This window comes from Loxodonta africana, chromosome 25 (assembly GCF_030014295.1).
Source record: "Loxodonta africana isolate mLoxAfr1 chromosome 25, mLoxAfr1.hap2, whole genome shotgun sequence".
In the NCBI taxonomy this organism is placed as follows: domain Eukaryota; kingdom Metazoa; phylum Chordata; class Mammalia; order Proboscidea; family Elephantidae; genus Loxodonta; species Loxodonta africana.
In genome coordinates, this window is record NC_087366.1 from 21838581 (window position 1) to 21858080 (window position 19500).

The 19500-nt window shown below is 36.7% G+C and overlaps 1 protein-coding gene across 1 annotated transcript in view; it reads right to left on the minus strand.

Annotated features, from left to right (window-relative positions):
* Positions 1-19500, minus strand: part of XPR1 (xenotropic and polytropic retrovirus receptor 1) — a 270301-nt gene that overhangs the window by 20580 nt on the left and 230221 nt on the right. The gene's annotated exons all lie outside the window — the stretch shown is intronic.

The following is a 19500-nucleotide window of genomic DNA, read 5'->3' on the forward strand; positions in this document are numbered from 1 at the left end:
ACCACCAACCTTTCGGTTAATAGCAGAGCACAAACCACTTGTGCCGCTCAGGGACCTTAAATAATAAGTAACAAAAGTTAAATAACAACAAATATGATTCCCCTAAAGTCCAAAGTCATTATCGCACATTTGTCAAATATATCATATTTGTACAAATGTTCATTTGGAGTTTTGGAGGTCTATGCTGAATACATACAAACCCAAATAACTGTGATAGAAGTTTTCATTGTTAGAAAAGATGCCATTTTAATTTCTGCCATCAGGTGGCAGCTCAATGGGGGAAAAAAAAATTCTGAACCACTAACAAAGAATGTGTTACCTTCGCTTCAAGAAATTCTTGGATTGCTTTTACGTTAGAACATTTCCCTCACACAGCTAGATTCTGTCAATACTTTATGGTGAAGGCGATCAGATAATTCTAACTCTAGATGAAATGCCAGAAAGACTGATGAGGAATTTACCGTCAGGGCGTAGACGAAAGCAAATTTCCCCCAAGTTACCAAGCAAAGCACGCTCTTCTTGATTCTGTTAGAGGTTGTTTACTGATACAAAGGCCTCATTTAACTTTATGCTGAGAAAATTGTAAAGTAACATTTGACTTTACGCCAGAGGCACTGTAAAGTGCACTAAATTCAGAATAATAACAATAACTCACAAACACAGTTATATAATTTAATCTTTTTGGCTCTTAGGTCCTGCACATATTCTCCAGTGAAATTCCTTTTTAAGTTACACAGTCATCATCAAGATGCTATTCTTTAGGTGCAGAATATGGGCGGAAACCTGCTAACATGGTCCTGAATCAGCAGGAAAAAAGGGCACACCACATCCAGTGTGAAGCAAGTTTCAATTTTGGACAGTTTCCCAAAGGCATTGAAACATTCCACTGAAAAAGTAAGGAAGTAAAATATTATGAAAAAAGATTAAGATGTATCACGCATTATCCGCAATCCTTCCTAGTGAGAAACAAAGAAAGAAAGAAAAAAAAAAAAAAAAGAACACAGAAAAGCAAGTGTTTATTACTCAGTTTTAGGTATTAAGTAGGTGCAGGATGATTTAAAAGCACCCTTTAGAAGTTTATAATCTAATTAGTGAAACATACATTTATTATTAATGATATTTAGTGTTAAAATGAAGTATAAACAAAGTGCTAGGAGAATGGGAATGTTTCCAACATGGAAAATAAGAGGAAGCAGCATTTGAGTTATTTCTAGAAGGATAAACAGTATTGCAGAAGTCAGACAGATAAGGTAGGGTCATTTAAGGCTGAAGGAAGATACGAAGAGGCATGGGAGTAAAAAAGTGCAAGGTGTGTTTGAGAAGCTGCAAATAATCTAAATCTAGTGTACATGAAATACAGAAGATGGAAGGGGATGAGTATGATTTGAAATGAGGCTGGAAAAGAAATTCTGGATCTGACTGTGGAGTGCCTTATTGTGACTTAAGGTCAGACCTGTATTTTAGAAAGATAAGTGATTGGGAGGTTGCTTGCATCAGCATTACTTAACTGGTTAAAAAAAAAAAAACACAAAAAAACATATCTCAGAGCTCCAGTGTTAAGAGTTCATATCAGCTCATGAGAACTGACAGTTAAATTTTAAGAAATTGACCATGGTGGGAGTATTTATATGGTAGAAATGGGTAAACACTACAAATCAGTGCCTCCCACCCCTACCTAAGAGCTGATTTGTTAAACATTTCTCAGCATACCACTGTTCAGTTCCTTCTCCTGGAAAGTCAATGGTGGAGAACAGAAATTGATATTTTTAAAAAGGTCCATGGGTGATTCTAATGAACAGTCAAGTCTGGATATAAATATGTTTTCATGTTTAAACTATTTCTACAAAAACTTTTCTTTATCAAAAGCACATTACTCACTGGGTTGAGTAACTTACTACGGCACTGTGTTATATGAATTAATAATTTAAAAGGCCTAACAAAATATGTGCTTTGACATATCTGTTTATTTCATCCTATAGACAGATACAGGGTCTGAGTACTAGCATTCAGTAATTGATATCATGGCTGCATTAAAAAAATTCTATACCTCATTTACTAAGGATTGCAAAGATAAAGCAAATCAAGCAACTTAATACAATTCATACTCTTATCTACATATTTTAAAAGATTGACACAAAAACACAAGAAACTTAACGGTAAATAGTATTAGCAACTCTTGTTTAAAATCAATTGGGTGCTTACTATGTGCTAGAAGCTTTATATTATCTTATTTAGTTTTCCTAACAACAAGCTATGGTTTTGTTTGCTACAAAAAGTGCAAAGAGGAGAATACAGAAACAGATACCTTCAGCTGGAGGTAATGAAACGAATATTTTTCAAGTGAGTATAGATAATACCAAGTCTTATTACTGAAAGCTGATTTTCTTCCCTTTCCTAACTAGTGATACAAATTATCATATAAAAAAAGATTGGGGGGAGAAAAAAAGTAACAAATTAAAAGCAATGTGCTAGTTTTCTGTTATGTCTCCTAGATTTTAAGCACAAGTCCTATCCTTGGAGTATAATTCATAAAATGGTACAATGAGTCAAGTGCCTCCCTCTTTCCTAAGCCCATATTATTTCTATGAAATTTCTATGACACATACATGAGGACTTACTGACTTTAAAAAAACATATTACTCCAGAATATTTCTGAGTAACTAATGTCTTATTTTATGGACTTCTTCAAATAATAAGTAGCACACACCTGGTCTACATATGCTATAATTTATTCTAATTATTCCCCTTATTTGATCTTTATCATCTCCCTGAAATCATATGCCTTCATTGGTATTCAGGAGATGAACTGGAAAGATATTATCACTCTAGGCAAGCAATTACATCTTATTCTCTCTTGGCTAACTCTGGTAGCCCAATTCAGTGATGTCCAGAATCTCAGGAAATCAAGTCATTGCTATTCTAAGTTAAGCTTTCTATCTATTAAATACCTGCCACTTTAGAAGCATAATTCATACTGGACACACTTATGGAAATGGTATCTACTGACTCTAAAACAAATAAAAATAAACCTCTTAAGAATTTTGTGCCCACAGTCATAGCAAGGATAAAGCAGAATGTGTTGGGAAAAGTGCTATGAGAGAAACCAGAAAACTTACATAAGGAAATCATCCTCAACCATGTTTCAGAAAGGATATTCTAAAAATAAAAAAAGTGGCACCATGTGAAGAGAAAGTGAATGATTTTCTTTTCAGCTGAAACCTTTCTACTCTGGTAATAATTTAGTAGTTTGTAACCTGAGCTTAAATAAGAAAACAAATAAAAGAGACAAACTGGCCACATCTTCCAAAGCTGTTATAGGTAAGCTGAGTTCTGAATAAGTTTAGCATCTAGCAAGTCCTGCTTCTATTCCTATAACCTAAAAAAAAGAGAACACCATTGAATTATGAGATTAATACTGTTTTCTGAAAGCTGTACACATACAGATACTTCTTTGACCTTTAAACCAAACAAACAAACAAAAAACTAAACATGTTGCCACTGAGATGATTCCTACCCATAGCAACCCTATAAAAAATAGGACACAGCAAAACTGCCCCACAGGGCTTCCAAGGAGTGGCTGATGAATTCCAATTGTGGACCCTTTTGTTTAGCAGCTATAGCTCTTAACTACTGCACCTCCGGGGCTCCCCCTGACCTTTACCCAGTGAAACCCAGTGCCGTGGAGTCGATTCCTACTCATTGCGACCTTTAAAAAAAAAAAAAAATTTTTTTTTTTTTTAGTACTGCTTAATTAATATGGGGGGTCACATGTATTACTCTTTTAGGTGATTATTATCTTTACCCTCAAGGCAGGCAAGACAGACACTATTATTTGCATTTTACTGTTAATTTAAGAAAAGTGAAGTTTAGAAAGGCAGTCAATAAGTGAAAAGATAAATGGACTGAAAGAAGATCTGGGTCTGAATCTAGACTCTGCCTCTTTTCCACTTTATGAACTCTTTGTATTAAACAGCATTGTTTCTCTGAGTCCAGATCAACTCCAAAATGGAAAAACAGTTCCATAAAACTATGATGTAACATTAAAAACATTTATAAGAAACTGGAAAAACAGAATTTAAAAACTATACACATTCTATGATTTTACACTGTATACAACATTACATTTATAGAAACAGAGGTGGTTATTTCTGATGAGAGAAGATTAAGACGACCCACTTTTTACATTTTTTTTTATTATTTAAACCTTTTTTTTTTTTTTTTTACACTGAGTGGTATATATCCATGTTCTACTTGTGTAATCAAAGATAAAAGAAAAAGGAAGAAAGTGGGCAAAAGAAAATAGTTGTTACTAGAATGGTGGTATTTTATAGATGATTTAAACAAATCTTTAATGTTGCTATATTGTTTTTATAATAAAAAAAGAAAAAATAGTACACAGAATTCATTTACTAATTCAAAAATGTTTACTGAGAGTCTACCATAAGCTGCATTATGGATTATATTGGTACAATACTTGAGATTAAAAACAAATAAAAATCTGTTCACTTGTATATTAAATAAACATATGCTGAATGTCTACTGGGTAACCAAGTATATTCTAGGAATATACTGACGAATCATTAAGGACTAAGTCTAAAAGAGGAGAGATACAAAGTAAACACAAACACAACGTATAAATGCAGTTGTAGAGCTGTGCACAGAGGAGGAATCAGGAAGTCAGCTCTGAGGAGGGGGAACAGCCAGGAAAGGAAGATTTAGTATAAAACTGAGCACTGAATTGAGTACTGAACTGAGAATTAAGCAGAGGTACAAGGCATACAGAGATAAGGGAAAGACTGAGAAATATTTAGTAACTAAAACTGGCAGGACTTGGTGAATGCTGAAGGTGAGATAAAGGGTGGAGTCAAGGATAACTCCCAGGATTTTACTCTGAGTGACTGGGTGGGATGGCATCATGAATTGAGGCACAGAACATGGGGCCTAGAGTAAGCTTAGGAAGAAAATGAGTAGTTTTAGAAATGCTGAGTTTGAGGTACTTACGACACATCAAGGTAGAGAAGCCCAGGAAGCAACTGGAAATAAAAATAAGTTTGAGATACAAATTTGGGAGTTGCAAATTTGGAACCATCAAAATAATACAAGCCCCAAAAGGGCAAGAACACAACGAGAAACAGAAGTCTTCAATCTATGAAAGGAATCACGCTGCATTTGAATACACTTAGTTGAGTTCATCCTCCCTGTATTTCCATATACTACAGATTCAAAGAGACTACAGAGGTCTCTCAAATGTTACAGAGCTTCTCTTTATCCCTTTCAAAATATAAGTCCTAATCCTACATTTACATACATTTTAAAGTTTGAAAATTAGTTTTAATTACTAAATAAGTTGTCACCACAGAAATAGAAACAGACGAGGCAGACTACAGCCTTGAAATGTAGGAATGAGAAAAGAACAGAGGCTAGATCACATGGGTCAGTGATGTAGGGAAGTCTTTTTAGGATGAGAGATTTTTGAGCATGGATACAGGCCGAAGGAAAGGACCCAGTAATGACAAAGAGGCTGAAGGTTTAGGAAAGAAAAGGGATGACTATCAGAGAAACACTCTTAAAGAGACCGGTGGAAATAAATCAGGGCACAAAGAGGAGGGATACCTTGTTACCCATCACCGGGAAAAAGTGGTAAGAATGGATTTGTGGTAAATAAGCATATAAGTAGGCAGTAGTTGAGAGAAAATAATTCTTGATAAGTTCAATTTTCTCAAAGTAATAGGAGACAAGGTGGTCTGTAAGAGTAAAGAGGGAAAGATTGAGTTGGGGGTTTGAGAAAAGCAGTGAGAGTTATAAAAACCCCTTTCAAGTTAATAGTTCTAAGATTAATAAAAATTTAATAATACAAATCAGCAAAGGAAAAATAACACATTTAAGTTTAGAAAAAAGGTCATTTCTCCTTTCTATGATATTCTTCTCACAAAATATTTTGTTTGTGCTTATACTTTTATTATGTATACACACATACCTCTTTTCTCCTATATGACTATACCCTTTTTTAAAAAATAGGGGGGCTCAATTAGTACTTGTCAAATTGAACTGGGGACAAGGACAATTCCTGGGTCATATGGTAATTCAAGGTTTAATTTTTTAAGGAATTGCCAAACTGTTTTCCACAGCTGCTATACCCTTTATAATCCCACCAGCAATGCAAGAGGGTTCCAATTTCCCCAAAACTTTGCCAACACTTGTTATTTTACGTTTTTCTGATAAAAGCCACCCTAGTGGTGTGAAGTGTGCCTGACTGATTTTTGACACAGGTGCAAAGCGATTCAAAAGACAGCTTTTTCAGCAAGCAATGCTGGAGCAACTGGACATACAGAGGCAAAAACAATGAACCGTAAGTCTCATACCTTATACAAAAATTAACTTAAATGCAAAACATAAAAGTATAAAACTTTTATGGAAAAAAAAAAAGACAACTTTGGGACCTAAGGCTAGGCAAAGTGTTCTTAAACAACAGCAAAAACACAATCCATAAAAGGGAAAATTGGTAAGCTGGACTTCATCGAAACTAAAAACTTTTTTTTTCTTTTTTTAAATTGCGCTTTAGATGAAGGTTTACAGAGAAAATTAGTTTCTCATTAAATACACATGCTGTTTCGTGACACCGGTTGCCAACTCCACGATGCGTCAACACTCTCTGCTTCTCAACCTTGGGTTCCCCACTGTCAGCTTTCCTGTCCCATCCTGCCTTCTCGTCCTTGCCCCTGGGTTGGTGTGTCTGTTTAGTCTTGTTTTGTTTTATGGGCCTGTTTAATTTCTAGCTGAAGGGTGAACACCAGGAAAGGATTCAGTACTGAGTTAAGAGGGGGTCCGGGGACCATACTCTCGGGGTTTCTCCAGTCTCTGTCAGACCATTAAGTCTGGTTTTTTTTTGTGGGTTAGAATTTTGTTCTACATTTTTCTTCAGCTGTGTCTGGGATCCTCACTGTGATCCCTGTCAGAGCAGTCGGTGGTGGTAGCCAGACACCATCTAGTTGTGCTGGACTTAGTCTGGTGGATGCTGTGGTAGTTGTGGTCTGTTAGTCCTTTGGACTAATCTTTCCCTTGTGTCTGCAGTTTTCTTCATTCTTTCTTGCTTCAGATGGGGTGGGGTGAGTGGAGTATCTTAGATGGCCACGACCAAGCTTTTAAGACCCTAGACGCTACTCACCAAAGTAAGATGTAGAACATTTTCTTAATAATCTATGTTATGCCAGTTGAGTTAGATGTCCTCCAGGACCATGGTCCCTAGGCCTCAGGCCAGTAATTCCGTCCCTCAGGGAGTATAAATGTGTTTACAAAGTGCCCATGACCTTGCCTTGGTCAAGTTGTGCTGATTTCCCCAGTATTGTGTACTGTCTTACCCATTACCAAAGTTATTACTCATCTATGGTCTAGTTAGTGTTCCCCCCCCTCCACCCTTCCCTCGTAACCATCAAAGATTGTTTCTTTCTGTGTGTAAACACTTTCATAATAGTGGTCTCATACAATACTTGACCTTTTATGATTGACTTATTTCACTCAGCATAACGCTCTCCAGATGTTTCGCAGATTCATCATTGTTCTTTATTGTTGTGTGGTACTCCATTGTATGATGTGCTACAATTTATTTATCCATTCATCAGCTGATGGGCACTTAGGTTATTTCCATCTTTTTGCTATTGTGAATAATGCTGCAATGAACATGGTTGTGCATAAATCTATACATGTGATGGCTCTTATTTCTCTAGGATATATTCCTGGGAGTGGGACTGCTAGATCGTATGGCATTTCTATTTCTAGCTTTTTAAGGAAGTGCCATATCGTTTTCCAAAATGATTGTGTCATTTTACATTCCCACCAGCAGTGCATACGAGTTCCAATCTCCCCACAGCCTCTCCAACATTTTGTTATTTTCTGTTTTTTTTGATTCGTGCCAGTAATGTCGGGGTGAGATGGTATCTCACCGTAGTTTTGATTTGCATTTCTCTAATGGCTTTTTTTTTTTTAATGGCTAGTGATAGCAAGCATTTCCTCATGTGTCTTTTAGCCACCTGAAAATTAAAACCTTTTACTCTATGAGAGGTTCTATAAATAGGATGAAAAGACAAGCTGCAGACTGGGAGAAAATACTTGCAAATGTTATCCAATAACTTGTATCCAAAGCATACAGAGAACTCTTAAAACTCAACAATATGAAAACAAACAACCCTATTAAAAAGTGGTTAAGAGGTCTGAAAAGACACCTCACCAAAGATTATATACAGATGGCAAATAGGCATATGAAAAGCTGCTCAACATCACATGTCATTAGGGAGCTGCAAATTAACAGTAACGAGATGCCACTGAAATCTATTACAAAGGCCAGAAAAAAAAAAAAAAACAAAACAGCAATGCCAAATGCTGACAAGGATGTGGAGGAACAGGAATACTCATTCATTGCTGGTGAGAATGCAAAATGGTACAAACTTCTTTGGAAGACAGTGAGGCAGTTTCTTACAAAGCAAGACATAGTCTTACCATACAATCCAGCAATCAGGCTCTTAAGTATTTGACCCAAATGAGTTCAAAACTTAGGCCCACATATAAACCTACACACAGATATTTATAGTAGCTTTATTCATAACTGCCAAAAATTGGAAACAACCAAGATGTTCATCAGCAGAAGAATGGATAAACCAACTGAGCTACATCCACACAATGAAATATTATTCAATGATAAAAAGAAATGAGCTATCAAGCCATGAAAAGACATGGAGGAGCCTTAAAACCATATTCCCAAGTGAAAGAAGCCAGTCTGAAAAGGCTATGTATTGTATGAATCAAACTATACGACATTTTGAAAAAGTTAAACTATGGAGATTGCAAAAAGATCAGTGGTTGCTAGGGGATGGAGGTGGGCAGAAGGATGAGGGAGGAAGGAGGGATAAATAGGTGAAGCACAGGGGATTTTTAAGGTAGTGAAATTATTCTATACAAAACTGTAATGGGGGATACGTGTCATTATGCCATCTGTCAAAATCCATAGAACTGTACAACACAGAGTAAACTTCAATGTAAACTATGGACTATAGTTAGTAATAATTATCAATATTGGTTCATTAATTGTAGCAAACGTACTATACTAATGCAAGATGTTAATAACAGGAAAAATTCTGTGCAGCGGTAAGGATTGGGGAGAGGTTAATATATGAAACTCTATGTATTAAAAGTGTTAAAAAACAAAGATGTCACTTTAAGGACTAAGATGTGCCTGACCCAAACCACGGTGTTTTCAATTGCCTCATATGAATGAGAAAGCTGGATAATGAATAAGGAAGACCCAAGAAGAACTGACGCCTTTGAACTGTGGTGTTGGCAAAGAATACTGAATATACCATGGACTGCCAAAAGAACTGTCTTGGAAGAAGTGCAGCCAAAATGCTCCTTAGAAGCAAGGATGGTGAGACTTTGTCTCACATACTTTGGATGTGTTATCAGGAGAGATCGGTCCCTGGAGAAGGACATCATGCTTGGTAAAGTAGAGGGTCAGTGAAAAAGAGGAAGATCCTCAAGGAGATGGACTGACAGTGGCTGCAACAATGGGCTCACGCATAACAACTTTATGAGGATGGCACAGGACTGGGTAGTGTTTGTTTGCTATGAGTTGGAACCGACTTGACAGCACCTAACAACAACACGTACTACCTACTCAATTATTTTGTGTATCTAAAATTGTACTAAAAAAAAAAATTCTATTAATAAAAAAAAAGAGAGAGACAAGCTGAAGACTGAGAGAAAAGAAAATATTTGCAAATATTTTCTGACAAAGGACTAGTAACTGGAATGTTTTAAGAACTCTGAAAACTCAACAATAAACAAAAATTTTAAAATCCTCAAAAAACAACAAAAAAAGTCCTCATATATATATACCATAATCAAGTGGGATTTATCTCTAGAATGCAAGGGTGGCTCAACATACAAAAATCAATCAATATAATATACCCAAAAAACCCAATATACAGTACTAATAAATTGAAGGAAAAAAAAACCCATATGATCATTTCAATTGATGAGAAAGCATTTGACAAAATCCAATACTCTTTCATGATAAAAACACTTGGCAAACTAGAAATAGAAGAGAACTTCCTCAACATGATAAAGGCCAGCTATGAAAAACGCCTAACATCATACTTAATGATGAAAGACTGAGGCTTTTTCCCTAACATCAGGACCAAGACAAGGATGACCATTTTTGCCACTTCTATTCAATACGGTACTGGAAGTTCTAGTCAGACCAATTAGGCAAGAAAAAGAGATAAAAGACACCCAAATTGAAAAAGAAGAAGTGAAATTATCTCTGTTCACAGGTGACATGACCTTATTACATCAAAAACCCTAAAGAAACCACAAAAAAAAATCTTTGAGAGCTAATAAATGAATTCGGCTAAGTTAAAAAACCAGTTGCCATTGAGTTGACTGACTCATGGCAACCCCATGTGTGTCAGAGTAGAACTGTGCTCCCTAGGGTTTCAATGGTCAGTTTTTTTGAAGAAGATTGCTGGGTCTTCCTTATGAGGTACCTCTAAGTGACTTGAATGGGTCAGTTGCTGAGCACATAAGCTGCACCACCTAGGGACTCCTTACAGGATACAAAATCAACACACAAAAATCAGTTATATTTCTATACACTAGCAATGAACAATCCAAAAAAAGAAATGAACAAAATTTCATTTACATAGCATCAAAGAGAATAAAATATTTAGGATAAGATTTAACCAAGGAGGCAAAAGACTTACATTCTGAAAACTACAAACTATTCCTGTAAGAAATTAAAGAATACCTAAATGAAATGAAAAAGCATCTTGTGTTCATGGATTGGAAGACTTAGTATTATTAACTACTATTAAGATGACAACACTACTCAGAGTGATATAAAGATTCAGTGCAATCCCTATGAAAATCTCGATGCCATTTTTCGCAGAAATAGAAAAACACATCCTAATATTCATATGGAATTTCAAGGGATCCTGAATAGTCAAAACAATCTTGAAAAAGAAGAACAAAGTTGGAGGACTTACACTCTGTGATTGCAAAACTTACTATAAAGCTACAGTAATCAAGACAGTGTGGTACTGGCACAGGGATATTGTTATTAGTGGCCTTCGAGTTGATTTCCACTCATGGCAATCCCATTTGCGCAGAGCAGAACTGTGCCATAGGGCTTTCGAGGCTGTGACTTCTTGGATGCAGATCTCCAGGCATTACTGCTGAGCTCCCTTTGAGTGGATAAGTAGAATGTGGTTTATAATACAACGGAATATGATTTGGTCATAAAAAGGAATGAAGTTCTGATACATGCTACAACATAGATGAAACCTGAAAACATATGCTAAGTGAAATAAATCAGACACAAAAGGACAAAAATTGTATGATTCCACTTGTATGGGGTATCTAGAATAGGCAAATTCAGAGAAGAAAGTGGAATAGAGGTTGTTGTTGTATGACGTCAAGTCGATTCTGACTCACTGTGACCCTACAGGATAGAGTAGAACTACTCCTTAGGGTTTCCAAGACTGTAATCTTTATGGAAGCAGGATGCCACATCTTTCTCCTGTGGAGAGGCTGGTGGGTTCAAACCACCAACCTTTTGGTTAGTGGTTGAGCACTTAACCACCATACAACCAGGGCGCCTTAGAATAGAGGTTACCGGGGGAATGGAAGTTATTACTTAGTGGGTAAGAGTTTCATTTTGGGATGATGGAGAAGTTTCGGAAATAGTAGTGATGGTTGCACAACACTGTGAATGTACTTAATGCCACTAAAATGTACATTCCTAAATGGTTAAAATGGTTAATTTTACATATATTTTACCACAATGAAAATAAAAGTGTTGGGGGGGGTGGTGGGAGGAACAAGGAAGTTCCTCCTGTGTTGATTCTATGTGATCTCCCAGATGTATTGCCATAGGGCAAATGCAGACCAAGGTGAAGGTGTGTGTCATTTGCAAAAGGAGGGGACCATGTACATATACTTTTGCAAGTGCACAGACTATCTCTGGAATAAAACACAAGAAACTGGTAATAGTGCTTATCTCTGAAAGATTAGGACAGAACTGGGGGAGTGTTAGGAGGCCAGGGTGGGTAGGCAACGGCTCACTTCCATTTTGTACTTTTTGAATTTTGAAGCTTATGAATGCCTGTTATGAACTGAATTGTGTCCCCCCAAAATATGTGTATCAACTTGGCTAGGCCATGATTCCCAGTATTGTGTGACTGTCTACCACTTTGTCATCTGATGCGATTTTCCTATGTGTTGTAAATCCTATCTCTATGATGTTGATGAGATGGGATTAGCAGCAGTTATGTTGATGAGGCAGGACTCAGTCTAGAAGAGTGGACTGTGTCTTGAGCCAATCTCTTGAGATATAAAAGAGAGAAGTGAGTGGAGAGACAGGGGGACCTTATACCACCAAAAAAGCACCGCCGGGAGCAAAGCACGCCCTTTGGACCTGGGGTTCCTGCACGGAGAAGCTCCTAGTCCAGGGGAAGATTGATGAGAAGGACCTTCCTCTAGGGTTAACAGAGAGAGAAAGCCTTTTCCTGGAGCTGACCCCTTAACTTGGACTTCTGGCGTACTAGACTGTGAAAGACTCAATTTCTCTTTGTTAAAGCCATCCATTTGTGGTATTCTCTCACAGTAGCACTAGATCACTAAGACAATGCTTTATGATTTCAAAATAAATACACACAATTAAAAGACTTTCCAAGAAAACCATGTCTTACAACTCATTCAAAGTACCAAGTATTAGCTCACTGTATTCTTCTCATACTTTGTTCATTACATTCTAAGAGTATGCTGGCAACATTCCTTGCTTATTAACAATATATATTAAGAAAACACCCAGATTTAAAAAGTCCCCTGATTATCCCTGACATATCTTAAGAAGTGAATTTTAAGACCTTAAAGGAGAACAACCGTAAGCAAATTAATCAAGTCAAACTATTCTACCATCACTAAACCAACACTAACAGGTCAGTTTTTATTTCCTTCCTATTCAAAAATGACTTTCAATTTTCTGTCCGAGAGAAATTATTTTCATATTTGGACTGACTCCATATTGCTCTAATAAGAGTGCTACTATTAATATGAAATAGCAGTCTCTGGTAGTGGCCTTTGGTTTTCCATGAATTTGGTCATTAGGACCAAAGTACAGTTTGAATTATTCTCCCTCCAAGTACCTTTCTTGTGCCTTCTCAAACATAAATTTATTTGACACTTGTATGGATATCACAGCACCCTGTCTGATCTTTCTGTTTTTGTTTACCATGAGTTTAACCTTTTACCACTGCGAAGAGTTCAGAGCATTATGTAAACTTAGAAGGTAGTATGGTAGAATGAAAATAATCACAAGGCCTAGGTGCAAATTCTAGCTTTGTAACCTATTTACTATTTGATTGTGGAGCTATACTGTTTTGTATTCAGAGTCACATCCACTTCCTACATGTATGACTGTTGGCAAGTAACTTAATCTTTCTGTGCTCAATTTCCTCATTTTTAAAATGGGGATCAAGTGCTTACCTCATAGAGTTCCTGTAAGGATCAAAGTTAATACAGGTTAAACGCTTAAGGTAATGCCTAGCGCATAGATGCTTTCAACATCACCTGGTATTTACAGGTGCTCTGTACTACCGTTGATAAACTATGATGTTCCATGTACCATATCCTACAGTTACTATAATTTAACTAGTCTCCTACTAAAAAAAAAAAACAAAAAACTACTACTAGACATTTATTATATTATTTCCAATTTTCATTATATAATGCTGTGAACATAAATTCATTTTTACCCCCTTCTTTGATTATTTCCTTAGGAAAAAGTTATAGAAAGAGAATTACTCGGTCAAAAAGTATGAATGATTTTAAGACTCTTCGTAGAATTGCCAAACTGCTTACAAATTTATACATCTATCAACAGAGCGAGTGTTCATCTCTGTTATCCTTGCTAGCAATGAACATCATCACTTCTTTGATTAAATATTATTTTAATTTGCATTTCTTTTGATATTAGTGAAGTTAAACATTTTTCATGTTTATTAGGCATGTTTATTTCTTCAGCAAAATTATGTTTATGTCCTTTGCCAATTAAAAAAAAAAACCAGAGTTTAAATTATTTTCCACATTATGGTAGATTGGATTACACTTCAAAAATATTCACTCCCTTCCTCTCCATCCTCCCAACCCCTCCTTCCCCTCTGCCCCATTGCCACGAGAGGTATATACTGCCTTGCTCCACTGACGTTGGGATTTGTGACTTGCTTTGGCTTCAGGATGGGCAGACCAGACTTTAGTGTGGTCATGTGACTTAGCTTCGGACAATGGGAGGTTAAGAGATATGAATCAAGCAGAGGCTTCAAATGTGTTTGAGTAAGTACAGCTTGTTTCTGCCAGTGCCATGTGAAGAGGTTTCCCTAAGTAACTGCTGCCTGTTCAGCCTGGGCCCCAAAATGAACACACGGAAGAGGTATGAACCCAACCTGCAGTGAGGACAGTTAACTGCTGCCTGTTCAGCCTGGGCCCCAAAATGAACACACGGAACAGATATGAACCCAACCTGCAGTTAGGAGAGTTAACTGCTGCCTGTTCAGCCTGGGCCCCAAAATGAACACACGGAACAGATATGAACCCAATCTGCAGCGAGGAGCTGAGCCCAGCCAGAACAGCAGCCTGAAGCAGCACTCCCCAGATGAGCTCAGGCCAGTTCTGCCTACTCCCAGCTAACCTACAGACTCATAAACCCAAAACCTGTTGCTGTTGAATTGATTCCTACTCATAGTGACCCTACAGGGCAGAGCAAAACTGCCCCAAAGGGTTTCCAAGGAGTGCCTGGTGGATCTGAACTGCTGACCTTTTGGTTAGCAGCTGTAGCACTTAACCACTGCGCCACCAGGGTTTCCTACGGACTCATGGGAGTACAAGTTATTGTTTTAAGCTACTGAGTTTTGGGGTGACTTATTATGTAGCAACTGATGCACTTAATGTATCAGACAATAAAACTCTGCAAGAGATTCACATATAATCTATTACTTATGTTCCCTAGCGTGCTATATACTCAAAGCCTCATAGCACATCTTGTCTGCTCATTTTCCCTCTTCTTTTTTCTGAAAGTACATAGAAATAATTTTCCTTGATGTTTATACTTTTCATTAATAATATCCTCACATAAAATTATATATAATATAAAATGATAATATACAAATTAAAACAAAAATTTAAAAGATTATATTTTCAAGAAATCATCTTTAAACTCCTTGCAATTTGCAATTAGATACACCAGTCTATACGTTGAATTCATCAATAATTTCCAACTTTACTTCCTTTAAGCATCATCGATGCTCTCCCAACTTCTAAGCAATAAAATGGCACCAAATTCTTTTTAAACTTTAAACTTGTGTGCATGAGAGTTTCAAAAGCAACTCAATTTATATAGAAATGCTAACAAACTGTATCGCTTAGTTATAAGAGCAAATAAGCAAAGGCGACGAGAAAGACCAACCAAAATGATATCATGGTGTTAGCATTATTTTTTAGGGTTTTAAAAAACTTTTTAAGCAATGAAGAATATGCTCTCTTGCAAAGAAAAAAGGAAATTTAATTTATTCAAAGGTTTAATTAACATCTTTAAAGCAATTTAAGGTGATAAATGGGATTATTAATGTCATAATTATAAAGCCATTTAAAATTAGCAAAATGCCAAGTAGAAGACGACACACAAGAAATATCTGTTGAAATAAAGTTAAATTAACAATTAATAATCAGAAGTAAACCATATCTCACATTCAGTTTTCCTCAGTTTTTTCTGGCACCAGCAGGATTATTATTATCTGCACTATTAGGGCTACTTTCAACAGTGACTCAAAAATGAAAGCATTTATCCAAAAGAGTTTTTTAAAAAAATAGTATGTTTAAAAAAAAAAGTGAATGGAACAAAAAATTTCCTTAGAGAATTAAAAAATAATTATTATGTCTATTACCGTACAATTAAGACTAAAATTAGGAAATTCTGGCAGAGCAGCCTATTATTCAGTGTAGGCAGAGGGTAATAAACTGGCTATATCCCAGAGAGGAAGCACTTGAGGACTATGCGCGGTCACTCAAAACAATGACAGGACTATTTGTACTGAAGGCACTTCACCACTGCTGCTGAATCCTCGTTAGGGATCACAGCACCCTTAGAGAATGTTAAAACAAGAAGGGACCTAGAAGGGATCTGGGCACTGAAAAACAACCAACCAACCAACCAAACAAACACAACTGAATCCAGCTTTTAAGTGAGCAGAAAGTATCTCTTTTTTTCAAGCATTTTTGAAAGTCAAGTAGCAAATGTTAGCAAAAGAGTCTAAAGTAAAATACGAAATATTTTTAAAAGAAGTTTCTACCCCTTTATATATTCAGAGGACAGCAAAGAGCTAATCCACAAGTAATTTATAAATACTTCAGAAGAAATGTTAGAAATGTTAGACAAAGAAACATAGAAATTCTAATAAAGTACCTTCCTCCATCAACAGGTTAGAAATTTCAACATCATTTTTTTTTTCCTATCCCACAGGCCAAAGCCAAGAAACCTCAAGGATACACAAAAACCACTTAAAACACTTTCCTGCCTCCTTCAGTCCTCATTCCAACAAGAAATTTTTAAGGGTTGCCTTCACATTTAGCCTTATAATAAAATGTGAATTCTTAAGGTATGGAGACTAGCTGCTAGCTAAATTCCTTTGTATTTAAGATCATTGGCAAAAATAAAATAAACTGAAATGTTTATACCGTGTTTCCTTCTTAATACAACATGTGAGAACTGGCTGCAATATATCATATTTAATCTGCCTAAAATGGGCCGCCTAAGCACCCCCTTCCTTTACCTTCTAAAAAATTATTCTTGATGCAGAGTTAACTCTTGTGCCTCCGTTCTTACCAACTGTGCAGTATAATATGAGCTATAACCTTTGAAACAATCTGGAAAATGCCCCCAATAATGCTGTCACTATGGTAACTCCTGCTGGCTAGCTCTCTAAGCAAACAAAGACTGCTGAATCTGAACAAGGTTACCTCAACATAGCTTACTCTTTTTTCCTCATAAAAGTTATCCTTTGCAAGAGCACACATACATTTAATAGAAAAATATCCACCTGATTAAATATATTGAATCTATTTTTTTGCTCAATGGTTATCTCTAAAGTCTATGTTTTCTGATGCCTTTTCCCTTGGAATATTGTCCAAGAAAACAAGAGAAATAAAATTCTACTTTTGATGATGACGCAATGTCAAATTTTCTGTCCATGGTCCCTCTGAGTTGTCTTTTCAAGTTTTTCCTCCAATTTTTTTTTTTTTTTTGGTAAAAATTTTTAGTCATATGTAGCACTCTAAAAAGATTTTTAAATTTTACGATTAAGATATATAACCGATAGTCCCTCTAAAAAATGCCTCTTTGGCTTTAAAATTTGACTGTGGGCACATGAATCATGTTCCAAAGAGCAAACAGCTGTGCTATTTGGACAAAAATTCAAACACATTCCTAACTGATACCTGCCCCCTGCAACCTCCCACCCAAGAGGATTTTAGGAGTTTCTCTTAAAAAGAGTTTCCTTAAAGGAAGATATACATATACCAGCTATAAGGAGCAAAGGAAATTATATTTTATTTAATCATAATTTCCATTTGTTAGCATATCAGAGTTTATAAGGTGATTGCATGTGCACTACCTTATTTAATCCTTACAACTCTATGAATTAAACAAAATAGGTACTACAGTCAAGAGCTGCTTAATGTCCATGATCCATTCTATGAAATGGGACATTATGTGATTTCGACATTGTGTAAACAGCATATTATATGCGACATCATGGCCTCCAAACAACACTGTCACCCTGTCTTCTAAAAGCCTTAATACCTTAAAGGCTGGCATTGATTTGGCCTCCTTGTGGATGAAGGTCCTTTCAAAGGCACTGGCTTCCAGAGTAAGTTTTTGTTCATATTAAAAATTTGCTGGGGCAAATAACCTCCCTCTTTAATTAGTTTATCTAAGGTTTCAACAAATTCTTCTGCTGCCTTTGTATCAGTACTCACAGACTCACCACTCACTTTCACATTATGCAGCGAAAAATGTTGTTTGAAGTGCTTCGACCACCCAGAGCTGGCACTAAACTTGATATTGTAGTCTGGTCCTGCTTTTTCTTTAAGCATCTTGAACAAGCTTTATGCCTTAGCAGTGATCGTCAACGTGCTGAGAGGGGCTCACTTTTGTGTCTGGTCCCCAATCCACATCATTAGCAATTTCTCCATATGTGACACAGCTTCCTCTCACATTTTCATTAGCCTTGTAGCTTTCAGTGGAGCTGCTCCTTTAATAGCTTAGAGAATTTTTGTTTTTGAGGACCTTCGTGATTGTTGAGTGCAACATGCCTAAATCATGAGCAACTGCGTTCACTGATTTTCCACCTTCATGTTGTTTAATAACCTTGTTTCATTTCCGAATTTATACTTCTCCTTTGCCTCTTGCTACTGCTGTCACTAGCGCTGGTTTTGCTGCATTTGGGGGCCATGATGCACTTCACAGTAATACTTTCGGAAGAAAATTAAACAGAGAGATAAAGCTACAACACTCAAGAGATGTGTGATACAGAAGATTGGATGCTGCTGCCTACAAGTCAAAGCGTACACTGTTACATGATAAAATTTTTATTTTAAGTAGGGAAGGTTCACCTTAAAAAAATAATAGAAAGTACAATACAGTACATAGGTAAGCCAGTAACACAGGCGTTTATTATAACTATGAAGACATGCTTGGCAAAGTACAGGGTCAGTGGAAAAGAGGAAGACCCTTAACGAGGTAGACCGACACAGTAGCTACAACAATGAGCTCAAGCATGACAACCTGACAAGGATGGCGCAGGACTGGGCAGTGTTTCGTTCTGTTGCGCCTAGGGTCGCTATGAGTCGGAACAACAACAACATGAAGACATACGTATTGTAGGTTAGATATATACTGTAGTATTATACACCTGGCAGCGATACAAGAGACATGAGCTATACATGCTGCATGCGGGAAGCTGTTGTGTTCACTACATTTGGTTATGTCTACTATGTCCCGTTCTCTGATTGGGACTTCCAAACTCTATTATAACCCTATGGGACCACGGACACATATGCGCTCCGATGCTGTCCTAACGGATGTTATGCAGTACGTGACTGTATTAACCACACTTTAAAGATATGGCTTTCTTTGAATGAAAGAGCCCTTAGGCTGAAGATGAACAGAACTGGGAAATAGTACCGTTTTCACCACACACAAATTATATGGCTTTGGGCAAGACACATAGTGGGATAACTGGAATCCTCTTTAACTCATGATGACCCCATGTGCGTCAATGGCTGATTTTTCCGAAGCAGATCACCAGGCCCTTCCTCTAAGGTGCCTTTGGATGGGCTTGAACCTCCAACATTTCAGTTAACAGCTGAGTGTGTCAACCATTTGCGCCACCCAGGGACTAG